Genomic DNA, 9,975 nt, shown 5'->3' on the forward strand with positions numbered 1-9,975 from the left:
CAATGTAAAAAAGCCTACTGTGAGAGACACATACGAGATGCTTACAGAGGACAGGTATGGTGAGATATGCAGAATGAGGTGTGTGGGCAAAGCTCAGACATGAGGTGTTAGTGATGCGCACCAGACACAGTGTTTGTGTGTGAAGCCACAAACAAACACAGCCGCTGGAAGATCACAAATGAGCAGTGGGTTGCACTAAAGCACAAACACGAACAGCATTTTATATAAGATCCTCAAAACGAGCAAATATGCGTTGTGCTAGGATTACTCGAGCCAAAGCAGTCAGCATTTAATTGAAGCAATGATTGAAGGTGCAGAGGCCGTACTCGAGATTGGAATATTATGAGGATTCATTTATAAGCGGCGTTTGGAGAGTTGGGTATTAACAGTGAAGTAATCTTCTGGGAATATTTATTTTCAAGAAAAGGAGTGACCTGGAAATGGTCTGGATGGAGCTGCTCAATGCAGCCATTGGGAACCAAGGGAATGCGAATGCAATAAGCCTTTCATAACGTAAGGGATGGACTATAACAAATGCCTTCGGGGGCAGGTGGAAAGGAACCCTCATGCACCTCTGCCCACGTTGGACACCCACTACTGTTTGTGAAACATATGCATGTGAACGGTTTGGCCACCTAGTATGTCAATTATCTAGCTTTCTAAGTGGGGGTCTGTTAGACGGCGACCTCAGAGGAGCCCGGAAAGGGTGTCCTGACTACCCTGAGACCCACCCTCAAAGTATCGTAGCCGGGCACTGGCGGGAGACTCCTCAGGAGGAGGAATCCCGTATCGAGGATCGTACTTCTGGCACCACACGACACAGAAACACCACACCGTGCGTTCTTAGGAATCACTCTTTATCAAACAGGTTAGCACTGCAAATATGTACAAGGAGAGCGCGGGCTCAATGAGTCTCGGAAGGGATAGGGGGTAGCGGGACAGTCTCTGGTAAAAGGTTCAAGGCACGGACGTACCCGGCGCACAGCTCACAATCCTCGAGCTGGGGGGTAGGCTTGTTGTCGTTGGGGTCCGGCGGGACCAGTGGAGTCTGTGGAAGCCGCGAGTCACTCAGCGGGCTCAGGTACAAGTTCGGAGGTCTTACGATCTTCCGGGAGCCGCGAGTCACTCAGCAGGGCTCAAGTACAAGTTCGGAGGTCTTACGATCTTCGGGGAGCCGCGAGTCGCTCAGCAGGGCTCAGGTACAAGTTCGGAGGTCTTACGATCTTCAGGGAGCTGCGAGTCACTCAGCAGGGCTCAGGTACAGTCGGAGGTCTTACGATCTTCAGGGAGCCGCGAGTCACTCAGCAGGGCTCAGGGGGTTCTAAGTTCCAGGAGCCGCGACCGCGTCAGCAGGCTCTCGTCGTTCCAGCGTCGAATCTGCCGGACAGTCTCAGAGCACCCCTTGTTATAGGTCGACCCCTCTTTGATGTCCGGAGTCTGTGCAGGCAGGGGTCTTGTCACCTGGGGGTCGCTTGTCGGGGTTTCCTGCCATTGTCTTTTGATCCTCTCAGGGCCGGGTCGGGAGGAGTCCCAGACACCCAGCAGGCGTGGAGCCAGCTCTCAGGGAGGCCGGAGGGCCGATCGAAACTCATCGTCCCAGGGGAGTTCAGAGGTGCGATAGAAACTGCTCCTCCCTCTCTCATCCCCTGGCAAGCGTGGTGTCCTCCAGCCGGAGTGGCGCCGCTAGGCCCGGGTCGCGCTGGGGCCGGGCGGCCATCTTGGTGCATGAAGTGGGCACGCGGGCCCGGGGTGGCCGAAGGGAGAGAGGCCATGGACGAGGATGTCCGGGTCGGGTGCGTGTGTTCTGGTGGAAAGGATCGGCTAGGCCGTGGGCATCTTGGGGGGTTCTCTTCGCTGAGGCGGAAGAACCGGGAGAGGCCGTCAGCATTGGCGTGGTCCGTACCAGGGCGATGTTCTACGGTAAAATCCATCCCCTGGAGGGAGATTGACCACCGCAGTAGCTTGGGGTTTTCTCCTCGCATCTGCATGAGCCATCGCAAGGGCCGATGGTCGGTTTGGACTTTGAAATGGGTGCCGAACAGGTAGGGGCGTAGTTTCTTGAGTGCCCAGACCACGGCAAAGGCTTCGCGCTCAATGGTGCTCCATCTCTGTTCTCTGGGCAACAGCCGCCGGCTGAGGAAGGCGATGGGCTGGTCTAGGCCTTGGTCATTCACCTGGAACAGGACGGCCCCAATGCCATGCTCGGAGGCATCGGTTTGGACTACAAACTCCTTGGAGTAGTCGGGAGCCTGGAGGACGGGGGCAGTACACATGGCCTTCTTTAGGGCATCGAACGCCTCCTGGCAGGCAGTCGTCCACTGCACCTTCTTTGGCTGTTTTTTGGATGTGAGTTCTGTGAGGGGGCCGACAAGGCTGCCATACCCCCGGATGAATCTTCGGTAATAGCCAGTGAGGCCCAGAAAGGCTTGGTTCTCCGTTTGGGTGGTGGGGGGTTCCCAGGCCAAGATGGCATCGATCTTCGGCTGTAGAGGGGCGACCTGGCCACTCCCGACCTGGTGCCCCAGGTAGACTACTGATCCTTGCCCAATTTGGCACTTGCTGGCTTTTACTGTGAGGCCTGCCTGGTGCAGGGCGGTTAGCACCCTCCGGAGGTGCTGGAGGTGCTCACTCCATTCGGAACTGAAAACGGCGATGTCGTCTAGATAGGCCGCGCTGAACTGTTCCAGCCCGGCCAGGACTCTATTCACCAGTCGCTGGAAGGTGGCCGGGGCATTTTTCATTCCGAAGGGCATTACGCGGAAGCGGTAATGCCCATCTGGGGTGGAGAAGGCGGACCGCTCCTTGGCTCCCTCGGTGAGCGCAATCTGCCAGTATCCGCAGGTGAGGTCGAATGTGCTGAGGAACCGGGCTGCCCCGAGTCGGTCAATGAGCTCGTCGGCCCGTGGAATGGGGTGGGCATCGGCTCGGGTGACGTCATTGAGCCCCCGGTAGTCCACACAGAATCGGAGCTCGGGGGCGACACCGGGGGCCGCTGCCTTCGGGACCAGGACCACGGGGCTGGCCCAGGGACTGTCAGATGGCTCGATCACCCCCATGGTCAGCATCTTCGAGACTTCAGCTTGAATGCAGGACCGGACCCGGTCAGGGACCCGGTATGCTCGGTGTCGCACCGGCGGGCTGTCCCCGGTGTCCACGTCATGGACACACCAGTCGGTGACTCGGGGGACCAGGGAGAAGAGGTCGGCAAATTGTCCTAGGAGCTGGCGGCAGTCCTCTTGTTGCTGGGCAGTGAGAGCTGGGGAGAGGTTCACTCCTTCCACGGAGCCATCCTGCTCCTTGACACACAGGAGGTCCGGGAGGGGATCGGACTCATCTTCGGCCCCGTCATCGGTGGCCAGCAGGAGGCTCAGTTCTGTCCGCACGAAGTGAGGCTTGAGGCGGTTCACGTGAAGGACCCGAAGGGGATCCCGAGGCGACTGGACGTCCACCAAGTATGTGACTTGACTCTTCCGCTCAATCACTTTGTAGGGCCCGGTCCACCTGTCCTGGAGGGCGCCTGGCTTCACGGGGGCCATGACCCATACTTGTTGGCCCGGCTGGAACTCGACCAGAGTGGCATTCTGGTCGTACCAGCGCTTCATCTCTTCTTGGCTTGCCTCTAGGTTGGCCTCGGCCAGTGCTCGGAACTTCCTGGTCTGGTTCCGGAGGGTCAGAACATATTGGAACACATCTCGTGGGGTGGTCTGGGGTGCCGCCTCCCACCCTTCCTTAACCAAACTGAGGGGACCTCGGACGGGGTGTCCATAGAGCAACTCAAACGGGCTGAACCCTAGGGACTTCTGGGGGACTTCTCGGTAAGCGAACAAGAGGCAGGGGAGCAGGACGTCCCACTTACGCCGGAGGGGCTCTTCTAGGCCGGTGATCATCCCTTTCAGAGTCCTGTTAAACCTCTCTACTAGGCCGTTCCCTTGGGGATGGTACGGGGTGGTGAACTTATAGGACACTCCACATTGTTGCCACAGGGACGTCATGTACTTAGAGATAAAATTAGTGCCGCGATCGCTCACGACCTCGCGGGGAAAACCCACCCGGGAAAAGATCCCCATCAGGGCCCGGCCCACCACGGGGGCCGTGACGGTGCGTAGGGGGATAGCCTCAGGGTATCGGGTGGCCTGATCCACTAGGACCAGGATGAAACGGTGACCTTGGGAGGTGGGGGGGTCCAGGGGCCCCACGATGTCGATCCCGACTCGTTCGAAGGGGGTACTGACAACCGGGAAGGGTTGGAGGGGAGCCTTGCGCTTCCCCCCACTCTTCCCACTAGCTTGGCACGTGGGACAGGACTTGCAGTGGGCTTCTACAGCTGCTCTCATTCTAGGCCAGTAAAAATGGGTCACGAGACGGCTGTAGGTCTTGTCTTGACCCAGGTGGCCGGCGAGGGGGACGTCGTGGGCTAAGCCCAGGAGGAAGTCTCGGAAGCGGAGGGGTACCACCAGCACCCATCCGGATCCCAGCTCCACCGACTTCTGCTCACTGTACAAAATGTTATTCTCCCAATAAATTCGGTGCGTTCCAGTTTGGTCGCCTGCGGCTTGGCCCTCGGCCTGGCGCCGCAGTCCGACCAGGGAAGGACAAGTGGCTTGCTCCCGGCAAAATTCCTCCCGGGTGGGCCCGCCCTCGTGGCGCCATTGGGCCAATTCGGGTAGATCGCCTAACTCGGGGACCGGGGCGGTGTCGGACGGTGAGGGTTCGTCGCTGGCGACTGACCCTTCCGATGGGGGGACGGGAGGACCCTCGGGGGTTACTGTTCTGACTTCTTCGGTCGGGGCGTCTTCGACTTCTCCCAGGGGGGGAAGTCGAGCTGACATAGATCGGGTGGTGGCGCACACCCACTCGGGGAGCCCCATCATTCCTAGGTGGGCCTTACGCTCGACGTGCTTCCAGGGAGAACTCTCCAGGTCGTTCCCTAAGAGGCAGTCGACCGGCTGGGAGGTTCTTACGGCAACCCTCAGTTTACCTGTCACCCCACCCCACTCAAACGGCACCAGGGCTACCTGACACATACTCTCTCTATTATCTGCGGAAATGACCGGGCAAAATACGTTGGGGAGGATCTGCTCCTCGGGGACTAAGTGCCTGAGGACACCGGTGATGCTGGCCCCGGTGTCCCGCAGGGCCTCTATTTGGTGGCCATTGATCTTGACGAGCTGCCCGTATTTCTTCGTGTTGGAGGGCAGGAGACTACCAGGGACCATCTCTCTATCTCCCAGGGATACTAGGGCCATAGCTGCGGGTTCCCACTCCCCGGTTTCCTCAACCTCCTCCCCCAGAGCTATGTTGGCTATCTGTCTTGCAGGGGTGATTTGGGTGGCCATGGGGCACTCTGGGTCATTGGCGTAGTGCCCGGGCTTCTGGCAACGAAAGCAAGTGACGGTTACCCGGTGTCCCCGTCTCCCGGGGGGTCCGGTTACTGGTGGGGGGGGGCGCTGGAAAAGGTAGAGGTTGGGTCTTTGGGGGGCTAGGCTGGGACTCTCGCTGCCCTCCCTGGTTCCCTCCTCCTCTCTGGCGGGGTGGTCCCTGACTGGCTCGGGGGTATTCTCCTACCATGCCCCGGGGGACCCGGGTGTTGGTCCAGCGGTCTGCTTCCACCGCCAGCTTCCTGGGATCGGTGAGTTTGCTGTCAAGCAGATGCTGGCGTAGTTCCACAAAGCAGTTCGCAGCCAGGTGTTCCCACAACATGAGGTTGGTGAGTTCCTCAAGGTTGGTGACTTTGCTGCCCTTGATCCACCCATCGAAGGCCCGACTGAAAAAGTTTACATACTCCACCCAGGTGGTGCCCGGGATTTTCCTGCAGTCCCGGAATCGCTGACGGTACATCTCGGGGGTGAGACCGTACCTTGTGAGTAGAGCCTCTTTCATGTGGCTGTAGGAGGTCTGCAGAGAGATGGGTAGGTCGAGCAGGGTGTCTCTTCTTTCGCTCAGAAACCGTCCCCACAACCCCGCCCCCCAGTCCTTCTGCGGGACCCGATGGGAGGTCATGGCGACCTCGTAGGCCCTGAACCACTGTTGAATGTCATCGTTCTTATAATATTCTTTGACCACGTCCTTGGGGATGTGGACCTTCTGCTCCGCTGGGGAGGCCGCCTCTCGGTTTCCCGGGGGCCTCCCTTCCTCGCTTCTGGCCTTGAGCTCGATTTCCTTCAAGCTGCGTTCGTGCTCTAGTTGGAGCTTCCTTCCTTCGTGTTCCCGTTGGAGCTTCTTCTCTTCTAGCTCGCCTTGCACGCGCATTTGCTCTACTGCTAGCTTTTTTTCCGCTAACTTTAATTCGCCTTCGATTTTGAGTTTGGCTAACTCTAGTTCGTGATTGCGGCTTCTCTCTCTGTCCGCGAGTTCTTCCGGGGATAGGCCCCCGTCTGGTACGATGCCTCGCACCTGATTGCTGCTGCTTTCGCCTTGGGGGGTTCGGCTTCGTCGGGGCGCTCCCCCGTGCCTTCTGGGCGGGAGGCCCCGGCATCCACCCAAGCCTTCAGTGCTTTCTGCAAATCTTCTTTGGTGTTGAGACCGGTGGTAGCGATTTTAAGTTCTTTGCAGAATTGCTTTAGTTCTTTGTGCGTGTATTCTTCTAGTTGTTCCACCTGGAACACCCTGTTGGCGTTGGTTTCTGCGGGAATCATGGCGTTTCCTTCTGCCATTTTTGTCGGTAGTGCGTCCGTCGTTCACGGTACGATCTCTAGGTGATGGGCCCGAATCCCGTCGCTTGCCACCAATGTTAGACGGCGACCTCAGAGGAGCCCGGAAAGGGGGTCCTGACTACCCTGAGACCCACCCTCAAAGTATCGTAGCCGGGCACTGGCGGGAGACTCCTCAGGAGGAGGAATCCCGTATCGAGGATCGTACTTCTGGCACCACACGACACAGAAACACCACACCGTGCGTTCTTAGGAATCACTCTTTATCAAACAGGTTAGCACTGCAAATATGTACAAGGAGAGCGCGGGCTCAATGAGTCTCGGAAGGGATAGGGGGTAGCGGGACAGTCTCTGGTAAAAGGTTCAAGGCAAGGACGTACCCGGCGCACAGCTCACAATCCTCGAGCTGGGGGGTAGGCTTGTTGTCGTTGGGGTCCGGCGGGACCAGTGGAGTCTGTGGAAGCCGCGAGTCACTCAGCGGGCTCAGGTACAAGTTCGGAGGTCTTACGATCTTCCGGGAGCCGCGAGTCACTCAGCAGGGCTCAAGTACAAGTTCGGAGGTCTTACGATCTTCGGGGAGCCGCGAGTCGCTCAGCAGGGCTCAGGTACAAGTTCGGAGGTCTTACGATCTTCAGGGAGCCGCGAGTCACTCAGCAGGGCTCAGGTACAGTCGGAGGTCTTACGATCTTCAGGGAGCCGCGAGTCACTTAGCAGGGCTCAGGGGGTTCTAAGTTCCAGGAGCCGCGACCGCGTCAGCAGGCTCTCGTCGTTCCAGCGTCGAATCTGCCGGACAGTCTCAGAGCACCCCTTGTTATAGGTCGACCCCTCTTTGATGTCCGGAGTCTGTGCAGGCAGGGGTCTTGTCACCTGGGGGTTGCTTGTCGGGGTTTCCTGCCATTGTCTTTTGATCCTCTCAGGGCCGGGTCGGGAGGAGTCCCAGACACCCAGCAGGCGTGGAGCCAGCTCTCAGGGAGGCCGGAGGGCCGATCGAAACTCATCGTCCCAGGGGAGTTCAGAGGTGCGATAGAAACTGCTCCTCCCTCTCTCATCCCCTGGCAAGCGTGGTGTCCTCCAGCCGGAGTGGCGCCGCTAGGCCCGGGTCGTGCTGGGGCCGGGTGGCCATCTTGGTGCATGAAGTGGGCACGCGGGCCCGGGGTGGCCGAAGGGAGAGAGGCCATGGACGAGGATGTCCGGGTCGGGTGCGTGTGTTCTGGTGGAAAGGATCGGCTAGGCCGTGGGCTCGGGACTGCAGGTACCAGGTTAGGTGGTGCGGGGACAAGTAGAGCCATGCTACGAGGCCGGGTCCAACAGGGTCCATATCCAGGGGGGAGGTGAAGGTGGATTTAAGTAATCAAACAACTTTAGAACATAGGTGTCCCGCATTGTGGCTACCCCATCCCCCCCTCACACTTCTGGGGATTTGTGTCTTGTGCGCTGAATAATGTACATAGAGTTTACTATGAGTAAATATCATATATATGTAATCCTGATCCCTTTAGGAAGTGGGAAAAGGGAGATCTAGCATCAGAAAGGGAGAAAATTGTATATGCGCTTCGCAGCAAAGTACATTTTTGTAGGAGCAGCTGGGATAAAGAAGACATTGAGAAACTGTACTTGGGCCATGCTATAGAAAAGGACCAAACATACGAAGAGGAAAACTTCGACACGTATCACATCGCACGCTCGCAGCCAGACTTCACGACGTGGGGATACAAAGAGCCGCCCTCGACTGGATCCAATCCTTTCTCTCCGGCAGAACCCAGAAGATCAGACTCCTGCCCTTCCTCTCTGAACCGACTGATGTCAACTGCAGAGGACCCCAAGGATCATCGCTCAGCCCCACGCTCTTCAACATCTACATGGCCCCCTCGCCGCCATCGTCAGACAGCATGGGCTCAGCATCGTATCCTACGCCGACGACTCCCAGCTCATCCTCTCACTCACAAATAATCCCGAAGACACCAGGCTCTGTTTCCAGGAAGGAATGAAGGACGTCGCAGCCTGGATGAAAGACAGCTGCTTGAAGCCCAACTCAGAGAAAACCAAGGTCCTCATCCTCGGACCCTGCACCTCCACCTGGGACAACACCTAGTGGCCCTCCAGAGTCCACCCACCCCTACAGACCACGCATGGAACCTCGGTATCATCCTTCACTCCTCCCTCACCATGACCCACCAGATCAAGTCAGTCGCCTCCACCAGTTTCAACCGCCTGCGCGTCCTTCGCAAGACCTTCAAATGGATCCCTCCCAATTGCAGAAGGACCGTCACCCACGCGCTAATAACCAGCAGACTGGACTACGGCAATGCCCTCTAAGCCGGAATCAACTGAACTCCTCTACACAAACTCCAAACCATCCAGAACACCGCAGCCAGACTCATCCATGGGACACCGCGTCACAAACACATGACCCAACACCTACGAGACCTCCACCGGCTCCCCGTCTAGAAGAGGGTTACCTTCAAACTCCTCACCCACACCTACAAATCCCTCCACAACATCGGACCCAAATACCTCAACGAGAGTGTCTCCTTCCACGTACCCAAGAGGAACCTCCGCTCCGCCGACCTCGCCCTGGCAGAGATCCCCTACATCCTCAGAAACAGAGCAGGCGGGAGAGCGTTCTCCTACATCGCAGCCAAGACCTGGAACGAGCTCCCTGTGAACATCAGACGCTCCCCTACCCTGCACACATTCAGGAAGGACCTCAAGACCTGGTGCTTCGACTGAACTGGAGCTGCACCCCCTCTACCCCCCCCCCCAAGCGCCTTGAGACCCTCACGGGTGAGTAGTGTGCTTTACAAATCCCCGATTGATTGATTGATTGAAGTAAAGCTGGCACTTGCTGACCAAAGAGAAGCAAGGAAATGAGAGTGACAATGAAGTCAACAAATGGGCGGGCTCTCAGGCCCCTAGGCAAACAACATTTCTTGCAAGTAACACCACCTGTGCTGTCTCCGGTGAGACCTAAAATATAGGGTGTGGTTGGAGGGACAGGGTAAACTGTAAAAGAGGTGAAAGATCCTGCCAAATATACCAAAGGACATAAAACAATTGACAGTGCCCCCTAAACATCTGTGACCTATCTGAGGGTAAACAGCCTTCACCACACAGCCTTTACCACACAGTCTGCCACACACTCTTTATTACAATAACAATAAGTGAATTTAGGGTTTAGAAATGGGGAGATTTAATGGGAGGTAAGGGTGGCTTGATGGTTCAGATGTAGGTAAAGGAACAAAGACGCAAGAATGACTTGAGGGATCAGGGGTGAGTAGAGGTAAGGGGAGGTGAAGGCATTTAGGCAAGCACAGATCACCATTTG

The sequence above is a fragment of the Triturus cristatus genome, chromosome 3_1, assembly GCF_964204655.1.
Source record: "Triturus cristatus chromosome 3_1, aTriCri1.1, whole genome shotgun sequence".
NCBI lineage: Eukaryota > Metazoa > Chordata > Amphibia > Caudata > Salamandridae > Triturus > Triturus cristatus.